The sequence below is a fragment of the Chelonia mydas genome, chromosome 11, assembly GCF_015237465.2.
Source record: "Chelonia mydas isolate rCheMyd1 chromosome 11, rCheMyd1.pri.v2, whole genome shotgun sequence".
In the NCBI taxonomy this organism is placed as follows: Eukaryota; Metazoa; Chordata; order Testudines; family Cheloniidae; genus Chelonia; species Chelonia mydas.
The window spans coordinates 58,005,230-58,021,294 of NC_051251.2; positions in this window are offsets into that span (position 1 = coordinate 58,005,230).

Sequence of the window (16,065 nt, forward strand, 5' to 3'; positions counted from 1 at the left end):
AGCAAAAGTAATTTTATTCAGTATAAAAAAGGAGGATTTAAGTGGTTCCAAGTAAAAACAGACAGAACAAAGTAAGTTACCAAGCAAAATAAAACAAAACACGCAAGTCTAACCCTCATACATTTAAGAAACTGAATACAGGTAATTTCACCCTCACAGATGTTCCAATAAGTTTATTTCACTCCTTTCTAGTCTGGGCCCAGTCCTTTCCCCGGTACAGTCCTTGTTCCAGCTCAGGTGGTAGCTAGGGGATTTCTCATGACTGCAGCCTCCTTTGTTCTGTTCCAACCCCTTATATAGCTTTGGCACAAGGCGGGAATCTTTTGTCTCTCTGGGTCCCCACCTCTCCTTCTAAATAAAAAAGCACCAGGTTTAAGATGGATTTCAGTACCAGGTGACATGGTCACATGTCCTGTAAGACTCCAAGCCTTCATTCGTCCTGGCCTGGCTCATAGGAAGGCTTGCAAGTAAACAAAGCCATTTACAACCAATTGTCCTAGTTGATGGGAGTCATCAAGATTCCAAACCACCATTAATGGCCCACACTTTGCATAATTACAATAGAACCTTAGAGTTACATTTCGTATTTCTAGTTTCAGATACAAGAGTGATATACTTATTCAAATAGAATAACCACACACAGTAAATTATAAGCTTTGTAATAATACCTTACAAGAGACCTTTTGCATGAAGCATATTCCAGTTAACATTGTATTCACATTTATTAGCATATTTTCACAAAACCATATGGAGTGCAACGTCACCCTCTCTACCCAAAATAACTTTCCCCAAGTCTCAGTTCTCTCCCTAACCATAACTACATTGTCATTACCGTGTCACTACAGAAAGTGAAATTATTTGTTTTTACTTCCCCCGTTGTTAATGTATTTGGTTGTAATTAAAATGTTATATATTACCCTTGGTATGGGAAGAAGGTAATTTTCTAAGCCCTGCTGTTTTTCTCCCATTTCCATTAACTTTTGACCACCAGCTGTAACAGGAGGGCTTTATATAGCTTTCTCCAGAACTACCCAATACATGTGAAAGTTTGCCAGAGCGACTTGTTCCATATCACTTTCCTCCATGGCTAAGCACTTTTTCCATGTCACAGACGAAGGACAAAAGTTGAGTTCCCAAAGGTAATTTTATGTGTCAAATGGTTGGGCCATTATGAAATGGACAGGCTTGACAATCTAACAGAAACTTTTCTCCCCTTCATTGTGATCACAAATGTGCTCACTTAGAGTCTGATCCAGTAGACGCTGACCATCTCCTGCAGGATGCAGTGCACCCTTATCTCCAGATAAGTGCAGCAGGAGTTGAGGATGCACAGCATCTTCCAGGTTTGGGCCCTTTGACACTATCTAGAGATTAAGCCTTGAACCAGGGGAGCTGCACCTCTTTCAAAGCTCCTCCTGCAAAAATATATAATCAAATCAAAAGAAATATAAACCTGTAGTTTATTTTGAATTCCTGGGATTCCCTAACAATTCCTTGGAAGTCATAGATAGTTTTCCAATTAAATATAGTATTAAAAATATTCTTCAGGATGTCAGCTAAAGCAATACAGAATACTACTTAACAGAAAAAACAAAGTGAAATGTGGTCTTCATTGTTTGAATCCTTTTGAGAAATGGTGTATCTTCACTGGATTTTTTTAATGGAGTCAAGAGAAGGTACTTGATAAATATTAAGACATAAGTACAAGGGGCAGGATAAAAAAGTTCTGAGATGGGTTGCTTTACAAAGAATTCATTCAATTTAAGAGATTTGTATTTCATCGTGAATAGCAAAAGCCATTCAAATAATTTTGAAACCATTATCACATCTGGTCAAAATACTGTTAGAATTTCAGTAATTAAGCATCAAAATAAACTTTAATTATACTCCACCTACTTTATACGCAGACTATACTGTTGTTGCCTGGAGCTATACACATTTTTAATATAAATTTTCTTTTGTTACTTTTTTTGCCTTTTCTAGGTATTTCTTTTTGTCTTTGATAAAATTCTGCAGTGAGGCACATCATAGACAAGTACTACAATTTTAAGGAGATATTCTCCTACTACCTAATTTTCTTGTCTTTAAGGATCTTTCTCCCCCGCACCGCCGATCCATTTTTTCATTATCTGTCGAAAGGGGAAGTTCTGTATATATACTTATCACCAGTCATACCATGACTCCAGCTGGGGCTAATACCGTGGGGAATAGAAATGATTTTTTCTCTTTAGTCCCTTAAATTAATGGATTCTAATCAGTGGTTAGAGAAATCTGACTCTATTTCTTCAACATAATCCAGTCCTAATAATTCACTTCAGAATATTTTCTCCACAATAGAAACACTTCAAGGTACATTTTATACTATTGGTGTCAAAATCAGACTCCAAAATAAAATCATAAATTCAGAACAATATACCACAGCTTTAGAAAAAATTGATGATGTTGATAAGATTAAGGATTTGCTTATTTGAAATGATAGCATTAAACTCTACCTGGAATACACACTAAAGATAACGTGCTTGAGGGCTGTAAATTAGATTTGGGGAAAGTGTTATTAAATCTATTAATATTTTAATTGCCTATATTTATTAATCTGTTGTTTAGAAACTATCATCAGTGAAGGGGTTTATTTAACCTCTTTGATTACAACTGATCCCTCTCTCCTTTTTTTTTTAATATAAACTCATAAAAGCAAAGAAGAGTAGTGTTAGTAGTTGTCCCTGTTGTCTTGGGACTTTTCGCTCCAGGGTCTGGGCATATCCTGGGCTTCAAGCTGTGTGCCTCATGCAGCAAGCTGATGTCCATGAGTAACCCACACTCTTGCTGTTTAAAGTGTCTGGGGGAGTCTCACATTAAAGAGAAGTGCTTTATCTGCAGGGACTTCAGACCTCGCATGAGAAAAGGATTGGGACATTTGGCTGAAAGCCATTCCAATGGAGGTGGCCCTCAGACCAGCACCTCAACTCCCCCAGCACTGTGCTCCTCCTGGCACCACTCTCCATCCCCAGTGCCAAGGAAGAGGCATAAGAAACAACGCACCTTGGAGTCAGAAGGGGAATCCTTTGCTACACCCAAAACCTACCAGTACCCAGACTATACACCAGACTTTGGTACTGGCCCTCCTGCCAGCGTCTGGCCACCAGACCACTGCCCAATGCAGTGTCAGTACTGGAATCCTTGGGGGTTTCCCACGGTACTGGGCCGCCCTCCCACCGCTCATACTCAGTGGTGTCAGAAAGGTAGGCTACTATCTCTTCCTATCCAGCACCAGACCCTGACTCCAGTACCAACCCCAGTGCCAACGTCCAGAAATGGCCCTAATAGACATGGTGGAACTAGAGGAGGTGGAGGGAGCCCCATCTCCAGCACAGGCCTCATCATCTCCGGACAAGGTGGTCGCAGGCCCTAGTAACCCGCTCCCGCAGGATGAATTCAGGGCCCACCAGGAGCTCCTGAAAAGGCTTGCTGTGAACTTGAATCTGGAAGTTGAGGAACTTAAGGAGTTAGCACACAGCCTGATTGACATCCTGGCTGCAGTAGTTCCCTCCAGAGTCGCCTGGACCATTAACAAAGCAGTGATGGGCCCCATAAGAACACTATAGCAGACTCCTCCTTCTCTGCCCCATACCTCAAAAAGGACAGAGAAGAAATACTATGTCCCAGCCAGCGGGTTTAAGTACCTTTATTTGCACCACCACCCCTGGGTCCCTGGTAGTGTCGGTGGCGAATGAGTGGGACAGACAGTGGCAGCCAAGTGCCACCCCAAAAAATAGAGGTCAAGAGACTTACCTGTTTGGATGTAAGGTTTATTCGACTAGCAGTCTCCAGTTACATATTATCTCCAACCAGCAGGCCCTGCTGGGGAGGTACAATTTTAATGTTTGGGTCTCATTGTCCACATTTAAGGACTCCCTGCCACAGAAGTCAAGGGAGGAGTTCATGATCATCCTATAGAAGGGCAAGACTGTGGCCAGGACCTCCCTCCCTTCAGCTCTGGATGTGGCCAACTAAGCAGCCAGAACTATGGCATCGGCAGTCACCATGAGGCATTGTGTGTGGCTCCAATCCTCTGGTCTTCCTCACAAAGTTCAGCAATCTGCCCAGAACCTCCCCTTTGAGGACACCTCCCTGTTCTCTGAACAGGCTGACTTGACGCTTCAAGGATTCAAAGGCTACCCTTCACTCCTTGGGCCTTTACATGCCTCCAGCTTCCAGGAAGCACTTTAGGCCCCAGTAGCCTCCCAGATTCATGGCACCTCCCAGGCAGGAGCCCTACAAAAGAAAAGGGAATGGTTATAAGTGATGTCAACCCCTCCCTCCTACCTCAGCCTCCCAGTCAGGCTCACATAGATACCCTGGCGGGACCAGGCAGGCCTTTTGATCGCCTCCAGATCCATCCCCCCCTTTGTTTTGACCACCTGTCGCCCTTCAGACCAGTGTGGTCATATATAACATCAGATCATTTGGCACTGAACACAGTAACAGTGGGTTATAACCTCCAATTTTCATCTACCTCTACCTCCCACCCTTCACTCCCATCCCTCTTCAGGGACCCTTCTCATAAGCAGCTTCTCACCCAGAAGATGCAAGCCCTCCTACCTGTGGGGGCCGTAGAGGAAGTTCCTCAAGATTTAAGAGAGAAGAGGTTTTAAGCCCGATATTTCCTAATCCCTCAGGTCAAGGGGGAGAGGTAGTTACAACCCATCCTGGACCTGCATCACCTCAACAAATATCTCAAGAAACTGTGTCTTTTAAAACCAGGAGAGTCTGGCATATTGAAATTAAAAAAGGAGAGATCACAGTGGACCAGAAATTGCATAGTAGGGTTTTCCCTTCACGGGGAGTAGAGAACTTGAAGAAAACTGGGGGGGTGGGGGGGAGGGGAGTTGTTGTTTCTTTTAACTATTAACGAACTTATCTAAAGGGAAGGGTAAAGCTGGGTTAATCATATGTAATTTTTCTGTCAATAGGGGAAGAAGCTACAACAGTGCCCCAAACTCTATCTTCAGCCAAGGATGGTTGAGAAGGAACTGAGGGGGTCATGCCATGCGCATGCTGAACAGACTCCAGTGATGTCCCGAGATAGCAGCTACACACGCGTGGCCCAACCAGGCTCTGCTATCAAAGATCTCTGATCAACAGCGCCGGGACGCACCATCACTTGGAGTGGAGCACCCACAGGGACACACATCTCAAAGAACCTCAGTTACTGCACAAGGTGAGTAACCTTCTCTTCCGCATGGTCTTCCTGGCTTCCACCATTCCCTCCCTGCATCTAGGAGACTGGTACACTGCCCTTGACTTAAAGGATGCTTATTTCCACATCTTTATCTTCCATGGTCACAGAAGATTTCTCAGGTTTGTAGTGGATCCACACCATTACCAATTCTCTGCGCCGTTCTTTGGCCTATCGGCAGCTCCACAAGTCTTCACGAAGTGGATGGTGGTGGTAGCAGCCTTCCTCAGTCATTGAGGTGTGCAAGTTACGATCAGCGAGTTATCTCAAGTGCCTATACACAAATGCAAGAAGCCTGGGAAAAAAGCAGGGAGAACTGGAAGTCCTGGCACAGTCAAGGAATTATGATGTGATTGGAATAACAGAGACTTGATGGGATAACTCACATGACTGGAGTACTGTCATGGATGGATATAAACTGTTCAGGAAGGACAGGCACGGCAGAAAAGGTGGGGGAGTTGCATTGTATGTAAGAGAGCAGTATGACTGCTCAGAGCTCCAGTATGAAACTGCAAAAACACCTGAGAGTCTCTGGATTAAGTTTAGAAGTGTGAGCAACAAGGGTGATGTTGTGGTGGGAATCTGCTATAGACCACCGGGCCAAGGGGATGAGGTGGACGAGGCTTTTTTCTGGCAACTAACAGAAGTTACTAGATCGCAGGCCCTGGTTCTCATGGGAGACTTCAATCACCCTGATATCTTCTGGGAGAGCAATACAGCAGTGCACAGACAATCCAGGAAGTTTTTGGAAAGTGTAGGGGACAATTTCCTGGTGCAAGTGCTGGAGGAACCAACTAGGGGCAGAGCTCTTCTTGACCTGCTGCTCACAAACCAGGAAGAATTAGTAGGGGAAGCAAAATTGGATGGGAACCTGGGAGGCAGTGACCATGAGATGGTCGAGTTCAGGTTCCTGACACAAGGAAGAAAGGAGAGCAGCAGAATACGGATCCTGGACTTCAGAAAAGCAGACTTTGACTCCCTCAGGGAACTGATTGGCAGGATCCCCTGGGAGAATAACATGAAGGGGAAAGGAGTCCAGGAGAGCTGGCTGTATTTTAAAGAATCCTTATTGAGATTACAGGAACAAACCATCCCCACGTGTAGAAAGAATAGTAAATATGGCAGGTGACCAGCTTGGCTTAACAGTGAAATCCTTGCTGATCTTAAACACAAAAAAGAAGCTTACAAGAAGTGGAAGATTGGACAAATGACCAGGGAAGAGTATAAAAATATTGCTCAGGCATGCAGGAGTGAAATCAGGAAGGCCAAATCACACTTGGAGTTGCAGCTAGCAAGAGACGTTAAGAGTAACAACAAGGGTTTCTTCAGGTATGTTAGCAACAAGAAGACAGTCAAGGCAAGTGTGGGCCCCTTACTGAATGAGGGAGGCAACCTAGTGACAGAGGATGTGGAAAAAGCTAATGTACTTTTTTTGCTTCTGTCTTCACGAACAAGGTCAGCTTCCAGACTACTGCACTGGACAGCACAGCATGGGGAGCAGGTTACCAGCCCTCTGTGGAGAAAGAAGTGGTCCGGGACTATTTAGAAAAGCTGGACGAGCACAAGTCCATGGGGCCGGATGCGCTGCATCCGAGAGTGCTAAAGGAGTTGGCGGATGTGATTGCAGAGCCATTAGCCATTATCTTTGAAAACTCATGGCGATCGGGGGAGGTCCCAGATGACTGGAAAAAGGCTAATGTAGTGCCCATCTTTAAAAAAGGGAAGAAGGAGGATCCGGGGAACTACAGGCCAGTCAGCCTCACCTCAGTCCCTGGAAAAATCATGGAGCAGGTCCTCAAGGAATCAATTCTGAAGCACTTAGAGGAGAGGAAAGTGATCAGGAACAGTCAGCATGGATTCACCAAGGGCAAGTCATGCCCGACTAATCTAATTGCCTTCTATGAAGAGATAACTGGCTCTGTGGATGAGGGGAAAGCAGTGGACGTGTTATTCCTTGACTTTAGCAAAGCTTTTGACACGGTCTCCCACAGTATTCTTGCCAGCAAGTTAAAGAAGTATGGGCTGGATGAATGGACTATAAGGTGGATAGAAAGCTGGCTAGATTGTCGGGCTCAGCGGGTAGTGACCAATGGCTCCATGTCTAATTGGCAGCTGGTATCAAGTGGAGTGCCCCAAGGGTCGGTCCTGGGGCCAGTTTTGTTCAATATCCTCATTAACGATCTGGAGGATGGCGTGGATTGCACCCTCAGCAAGTTTGTAGATGACACTAAACTGGGAGGAGAGGTAGATACTCTGGAGGGTAGGGATAGGATACAGAGGGACCTAGACAAATTGGAGGAGTGGGCCAAAAGAAATCTGATGAGGTTTAACAAGGACAAGGGCAGAGACCTGCACTTAGGACGGAAGAATCCCATGCACCGCTACAGACTAGGAACCGAATGGCTCGGCAGCAGTTCTGCAGAAAAGGACCTAGGGGATACAGTGGACGAGAAGCTGGATATGAGTCAACAGTGTGTCCTTGTTGCCAAAAAGGCCAGTGGCATTTTGGGATGTATAAGTAGGGCATTGCCAGCAGATCGAGGGACATGATCATTCCCCTCTATTCAACATTGGTGAGGCCTCATCTGGAGTACTGTGTCCAGTTTTGGGCCCCACACTACAAGAAGGATGTGAAAAAATTGTGGAAAACGTCCAGCGGAGGGCAACAAAAATGATTAGGGGACTGGAACACATGACCGATGAGGAGAGGCTGAGGGAACTGGGATTGTTTAGTCTGCGGAAGAGAAGAATGAGGGGGGATTTGATAGCTGCTTTCAACTACCTGAAAGGGGGTTCCAAAGAGGATGAATCTAGACTGTTCTAAGTGGTAGCAGATGACAGAACAAGGAGTAATGTTCTCAAGTTGCAGCGCGGGAGGTTTAGGTTGGATATTAGGAAAAACTTTTTCCCTAGGAGCGTGGTGAAGCACTGGAATGCGTTACCTAAGGAGGTGGTGGAATCTCCTTCCTTAGAAGTTTTTAAGGTCAGGCTTGACAAAGCCCTGGCTGGGATGATTTAGTTGGGGATTGGTCCTGCTTTGAGCAGGGGGTGGACTAGATGACCTCCTGAGGTCCCTTCCAACCCTGATATTCTATGATTCTAAGTCTACCCATACCTCTACGACTGTCTGATCAAAGGTCAGTCGCAGACTCAGGTGCAGCACAGCATCAGTACGGTCCAGGTCACCTTCCAGGCACTGGGTCTGTTGATAAACAAGCAGAAGTCAACTCTGGTCCCAGTTCAACACCACCGCCTTTGGAACCCACCCCTGTTCCTGAGCCAGACCCTGGGGTGGCTGACCCTGGATTAGACACAAGTCAGGAAGTCCCTGAGGAGCCAGTTCCCCCACTAGCCTCCTTGTCTTCCTCCCTGGATGAGGCGGTGGTAGGCACCTCCGCCTCAGGGCTGCCCCCTATAGATAGCCATACCCACCACGAACTCCTGTGCAGGGTGGCACTGAATATGAACCTGCAGGCCGAGGAGGTGGTAGAGTCGTAAGACCCTTATGGTTGATATCCTGGCACCAGAAGGACCATCTAAGGTGGCTCTACTCCTCATCAACACTATCCAGGCCAATGCAAAGACCATTTGGCAGATCCTGGCCTCCATCCCTCCTACCGCTAAGGGTCTGGAAAGGAAATATTTCGTCCCCTAAGGGGTATGAATACCTATTCACACACCCACAGCCGTGCTCATTAGTGGTGGTGGTGGTGAATGAGAAGGAGAGACAGGGACAGCAAGGCCCAACGCCTAAGTCCAAGGATGCCAAGCACCTGGATTTGTTCGGATGCAAAGTATATTCCACGGGGGCTTGAAACTCAGGATTGCCAATTAGCAGGCAATCCTGAGTAGACACAACTTCAACTCCTAGAACTCAATGCTGAAGTTTAGGGAGCTGGTACCAGCAGAGTCCAGGGAGAAGTTTGGGGAGATTGTCAATGAGGGCAAGGCAGTGGCAAAGACCTCTTTACAGGCTTCACTGGATGCTGCAGACTCAGCGGTGCACATCTTGTCCTCAGAAATTGCCATGAGGTGTAGGTCATGGCTGCAGGCCTTGGGGCTTCCACCCAAGATTCAACAGACTATGCACGATCTACCTTTCAATGGGGTGGGTCTATTTGCTGAACTGACTGACTCCAGGCTGCATAGCCTAAAAGATTCCAGGGCTACAATGAAATGCTTGGGTATGCACACCCCAGCAACATAACAAAAGCCCTTTAAGCCCCAACCACAGCAACAGCAGTCATATCCTCTGGCAGATACAGATGTAGGGGCAGTAATGGCTGGCAGAAGCCCTCCCATCCTCCGTCTGGACAGGGACAGGGCCCAATTAAACCTTCGTTGGGCTCAAAGCAGGCATTTTGAAGGTGCGCCTGAGGACAGAGCACCTGTCTCAGCACCAGATCCTTCCCCGTGTTTTTTGAATCGTCTGTCCCGCTTCTACCGTGCATGGTCCCAAATAATATTGGACCACTTGGTTCTCCACATGGTAGAAGTGGGATATTCTCTCCCATTCTGCTCCTACCCCCCGAATCCCCTTCAGGGACCCTTCTCACAAGCAACTCCTTATCCAGGACGTGCAGGCGGTGGAGGAGGTTCCTCAGGGGCAGGGGATTCTATTCCCGCTATTTCCTAATCCCCAAAGCCAAAGGGGGTCTCAGACCCATTCTAGACCTGCAAGCAACAAGTTCATGGTGATGTTAAAGTTCCGCATGGTCTCCCTCAGTACAATTATCCCTTCTCTGGGTCTGGGAGACTGGTTCTCTGCCCTCGACATGAAAGATGCGTACTTTCGCATAGCGATTCAGCCTACACACAGACACTTTCTAAGGTTCATGGTCAACCAAAAACATTATCTCTTCATAGTCCTCCACTTCGGCCTGTTGTCAGCCCCTCGAGTGTTCACCAAGTGCATGTCGGTTGTAGCAGCCTTCCTCTGAAGGAGGCAGGTGCAGGTATACCCATACCTTGATGACTGGCTGCTCAGGGGGAGCACGAGGTAGCAGGTGGAGTCTCAGGTCCATCTAGTCAGATCCACTTTCGAGAGACTGGGTCTCCTCCTCAACATGAACAAGTCAACCTTGTCTTGACCCAAAATATAGAGTTTATTGGGGTGGTGTTGGACTCAGTCCAGGCAAGAGCAAGTTTGCTGGAGTCCCAAGTCCAAGCCATGACAGACATTGAAAGCCTCAGGCAGTATCCGACCACTACACAAGGAGTTGCCTGAGTCTCCTTGGACACATGGCTGCCTTCACGTATGTGGGCCGACATGCCAGGCTGAGGCTCAGGCCTCTGCAGGCATGGTTCGCTTTGGCCCACTGCCCAGGGCACAACAGCCTGAACTCAGTGGTCACTGTGCCACAGCAAGAGGGCCAGCCCAAAACATTTTGGCACCTGAGGCGGGGAGCTCAAATGACGCCCCCAGACCCCCTTCCTTGGGCCAAAACTTTGAAAGGTCTCAGTTCCGCCTTCTTCCTGTTCTACTCCTCTCATGGTACTGCTCTGCTACCTACTCCAATAAAGGAGAACTAACAACTTAAAATGCCTTGTTCAAAAATTTTAAGTAACACTTAACTTTCAAATGCCTGAACAGCAAATGTAACTTTTCTTGTCTGCATAGCAAACACTGGCATTTTTATCTGTTTGAATAATCAAAGTGGTGCTTTCCGTGCCTTCTTGGTTGCAAAGATTTGAAATGCTTCCTGCTGAAGGTCCACAGTCTGGGCCAGCTCATGCTCTATTGAGATGGTTGCAAGGCCGACCAGCCTCTCCTGTGTCATTGTGGAGCGTAGATGTGTTTTGATTAACTTCAGCTTGGAGAAGCTGCATTCTCCACTGACAACTGTTACAGGACATGTTAGAAGTACGCACAGAGCAACAAAAGCATTTGGAAAGAGGTGGTCATCTTATTTGTGTACATATATTCCAGAAAACCTTTGGAGTTGATCCTGCTGAAATGTATCTTGAAAGGGCTTTCAGTTCATCACCTGAATCACTCGCATCAATATCACACATGTCATCATGTGCCATCATGGTGGGGAGGGATAGCTCAGTGGTTTGAGCATTGGCCTGCTAAACCCAGGGTTGTGAGTTCAATCCTTGAGGGGGCCACTTAGGGATCTGGGCCAAAAATTTGGGATTGGTCCTGCTTTGAGCAGGGGGTTGGACTAGATGACCTCCTGAGATCCCTTCTACTCCTGATATTCTATGACTCTAACACTGTCTCTAGTACCCTGCATTGCTGGTGTAGGTTGTCTTCAGGTATAGTGAGGAGTTTTGGAATATCAGACAACATCCCAAATATACTGCTGTGTTCCTTGAGCTACATTAAGCATTCTTCAACTGACTGTATTGCACAATCTAGCACCTGGTTAAAGAATTCAACTTTGAATTGTTGTTTGGGGTCTCTTATGGGATTATTCCGTGCCTCATAATCAAAATGTCTTCTTCTTCAGTGACTCTTGTATTCTTGAATGGGTGGGAAAATAGCTTCAGTGTGAAGTTCCTCTGCCAACTTCTGTGCACTCTTCAGAACGTTTTGAAATCCCTCATCTGACCGGTAAGACTGTAGGTATGACTTTGCTTTGTCCAGTTGTTCCATTGCTCCAGATATATCAAGGTTAACACCTTGGAGTCTCTTGCTTACAACATTTATTTCAAACAGTATGTCATGCCGCAACACTAAGCCACACAGAAATTTGAAGTTATGTATGTTTCTGGTGATTCCATTTCCCTCTGCCACTGTTCTCCCATGAACAGTTCCTGTCATAGCATTATCCTCCATAATGGCAACTATGGCATCATCTATCTTCCCAATTTGGTGTTTGATAGGCTTTATCGCCTCCACTCGACTTTCCCATCGTGTGGCACTCAGTGTTTTCAGTGTCAGAGAGGATGTTCCCAGATGTTGCTTCAAAATTTGCCATCGATGAGTTGATGCAGAGAAAAATACATAGATGCTTTGAATTACATTAAAAAATTCAGCAGCCTCACTAGAAGCTGATGCTGCATCACTGACCACCACATTCAATGAATGAGAACTGCATGGGACAAAAAAATCTCGAGGGTTTAACTCTCGGATCCGTGTCTGCACTCCTCTGTTCTTTCCTCTCATGTTGGCACCATTATCAGAGCCCTGACCTCTCATGTTAGCTGTCGCAATTCCCATATCTTCCAGCTTTTTAAGAAGCACATTTGTCATACCAGCTCCTGTAGTATCATCAATGTCAATAAATTCTAGAAAATGCTCTCTGACAGTCACCATTGCAGGGACATTTTCACTAGGTTCTGTTGTTGTTACAAAACGCACCATTAAAGTCATTTGTTCCATATGGCTGATGTCAGATGTGCAGTCCAGAATAATAGAGTAATCTCTTGCTGACTTCAGATCTGCCACAATCTTCTGTTCGACTTTTGTTGCCAGTAACTGTATGATCTCACTTTGAATTGTTTTTCTCACTTTGAATAGTGGTGTGTGTACATTTCTTGGGTGGTGACTTAGATGCTCCTGGAGTACAGCATCAAACTTAGCCATCAGCTCCACAATTTTAAGGAAGTTTCCATTGTTTGGCACATACAGCTGATCTGAAGTGCCAAGCAGTGCTAGGTTTTGGGTAGCAAGCATTCTTACAATGGCAGTGAGCCTTTTCAGAACATTTTGCCAGTAAAGAGACTCTGATGCAATCTTCTCTTTATGCTGATCACCTATGGTGGCCTTTAACATTAGTCTCATCTCAAGCTCTTTCCACCTATGGAATGCTCTCTGGTGATTTGCTGCCTTTTCATGGCATGCCAGATTTCTAGCCAGATTTTTCCAGTCCTTTGTTCCTGTAGAACCCAATGTGGCTGGAACATTAGACTGGAAGAGTTTGCAACAAAAACAGTATGCAGCATTCTGGGTTTTTGAGTACATAAGCCATGGCCTCTCCACTTTGTCACCATTGGGCATTTCACGCCAGTAATGTGTTGGATGGAAACTTCTATTTTCATTGTCTTTGGGGAACATGAAGTTTTTCACTTGCTGTGGCCCATGCAGTACAAGGAAGTCCCTCAGGCTACTGCTCAAGTGGGTCCACAGTCCTGGATCATCTAGACTTAAGGAACTAAACTCAGCAGCAGCTGTTTCTTGTGCCTCCACCACACTCTTCTCTGATCTACACTTTTCTTCAGGAATGTGCATGGTTACATCCATTTGAGATGGAGATATGGATGCTGCAGTAGCTTCCAGGTCACCTGCACTCTGACTAACTGGAAGATCAGGCATCTCCTCACCTCTCACATCCTCACTGGGGCCAGAAGGCTCACCGTGAACAGTTTGTGTCTATGTATCTCAGGAGAGCTCCTTCCTGCTTAGATAGAAAAGCTTCCTTTGCTTTCTTTCTTTTTCTGAAGGCTGCCCCAGAGGAGCGTTTTCTTCTTTCACTCATGACTGCTGTTCTATGCCAGCTATAGTGGCTCTCAACACTCAGTTGAAGGGGTCAAATAAGTAGGCTGGTAGTAGGACCTGAGTGAGGGAAGATATCAGCGTCTTAAGGGCTAACTGGCTCCTACTACTTCAGTTGACTGCCTGTTCTCCTCAAGTGGGTTAAGGGAAGGAGCAGGAAACAGGAAGCTCCCTGAGAAGCAGGTGTTAATCAGTCCGGGCTCCTGGGGGTGCTAGAGAGGTACATAAGAGTCTCCTCCTCCTCTCTCTCCCTACAGCTCCTGCTGTTTTCTGTTATTGCCTCTCACCTTTTCTCCTGCCTGCCTGTTATGTCTCTTGTGCCCTCCTTCCTCCAGCACAGCACTCCACCATCTCTGTGCATCTAGAGCAGAGAGAATACATATGCACCAGCAACAGACACAATTTTCTACACTCTGAGTCCTAGTGGTGCCCCCCCACAGTCTGGTACCTGAGGCAGCCGCCTCAGTTCGCTTCATGGTAAGGCCAGCCCTGCACACCAAGTACTAGGGTCCCTCCAATGGTGGCTTGATCCTTGAGTAGTCTGCGAAGGAGTCCCCTTCAACAGCCCTCATCTTTCCTTGTCCCTAGTAACGGACGCATCAGCTCTAGGATGGGGTGCACATTTGGGAGACCTCCAAACGCAGGGCCCTATGGTCACAGAACATGCTCTCTCTCCATATCAATATCAAGGGAGTGAGAGCAGTGCGGCTAGCGTGCCAGGCTTGTCAGTCTCGTCTGCAAGGCCAGTGCATGGCAGTCATGACGGACATCACCGCTGCCATGTTTTACATCAACAAGCAGGGTGAAGCCTGTTCCTCGCCCATCTGTCAAGAAGCCCTCAGACTCTGGGAATTCTGTATAGCCCACTCCATTCACCTGGAAGTGTCCTATCTGCCAGGAGTCCAGAATGTACTGGCAGACCACCTCAGCAGGTCCTTCCACAATCACAAATGGTCCATCTGGCCGGATGTCATACGCTCCATCTTCCAAGGGTGGGGGTTTCCCCAGGTGGATCTGTTCACCACTCGGAGCAACAGCAAGTGCCCAGTGTTTTGCTCCTTCCAGAAAAGCAGCCCGGGCTCAATCGCGGATGCATTCCTGCTACCCTGGGGAGGCCGTCTGCACTACGCCTTTCCCCCAATCCTTCTCATGCACAAGGGCCTACTTATCTCTGCCCCATCTCTGCAGACCTTAATTCTGGTGGCACCAGCGTGGCCTCAACAACACTGGTATGCCACGCTTCTGGATCTGTCAGTCAACAGTCCGATCACATTGCATTCCTCCACGACTTGATCACTCAGGACCACGGTTGTCTTCTTCACCCAGACCTCTGGACCCTCCACCTCACAGCCTGGAAGCTTTATGCCTGAACCCCATGGAGCTTCTGTGCTCGGAGCAGGTAAGGGAGGTATTACTTGGCAGCAGAAAGCCCTCCACAAGGGCTACATATCTGGTGAAGTGGAAGAGGTTCACGTGCTGGTGTGACCAGCAGCATACACCCCCACTTCAGGCGCTGTTACCTCTTATTCTGGAGTACCTTCTGCACCTGAAACAGCAAGGCCTGGCAGTGTCATCCATCAAAGTACACCTAGTGGCTATCTCAGCTTTCCACCCTGGAGTCTCTGGACATTCCATCTTCACCAACCCCATGGTAGGACAGTTTCTCAGGGGTCTGGAACAGCTACCTCCCCAGATTAGACAGCTTGTTCCTGCATGGGACCTTAATTTGGTCCTCTCCTAATTAATGGGGCCCCCATTCGAGCTGCTGGTGACTTGTTGCCTTCTCTACCTATTGTGGAAGGGAGCCTTCCTAATTGCCATTACATAAGCAAGAAGGGTGTCTGAGTTAAAGGCCCTTACCTCAGACTCACCTTATACAGGATTACACAAAGACAGGGGGCAGCTCAGACCTCACCCGGCCTTTCTGCCTAAGGTGGTGTTACATTTCCATACCAGCCAAGACATATTCCTGCCTGTTTTTTATCCGAAGTCTCATAGCAGAGGGTGCACTCCTTGGATATTCGGAGAGCGTTAGACTTCTATATCAAATGCACCAAGCCATTCAGGAAATCGAACCAGTTGTTCATAGTGGTGGCTGACTGCGTGAAAGGACTACCGGTCTCATCTCAAAGAATATCTTCCTGGATCACATCCTGCATCCGCACGTGCTACGAACTGGCCAAGACACCAGCCCCAGCATTTATGGCACACTCCACAAGGGCACAGGCCTCATCGGTGGCATTCCTGGCCCAGGTCCCTATCCAAGAAATCTTCAGGGCAGCAACTTGGTCCTCAGTGCATACACTGACCTCTCATTATGCCATCGTTCAGCATGCCAGATATGATGCAGACTTGGCAGAGTGGTGCTCCAATCAACAATTCCATG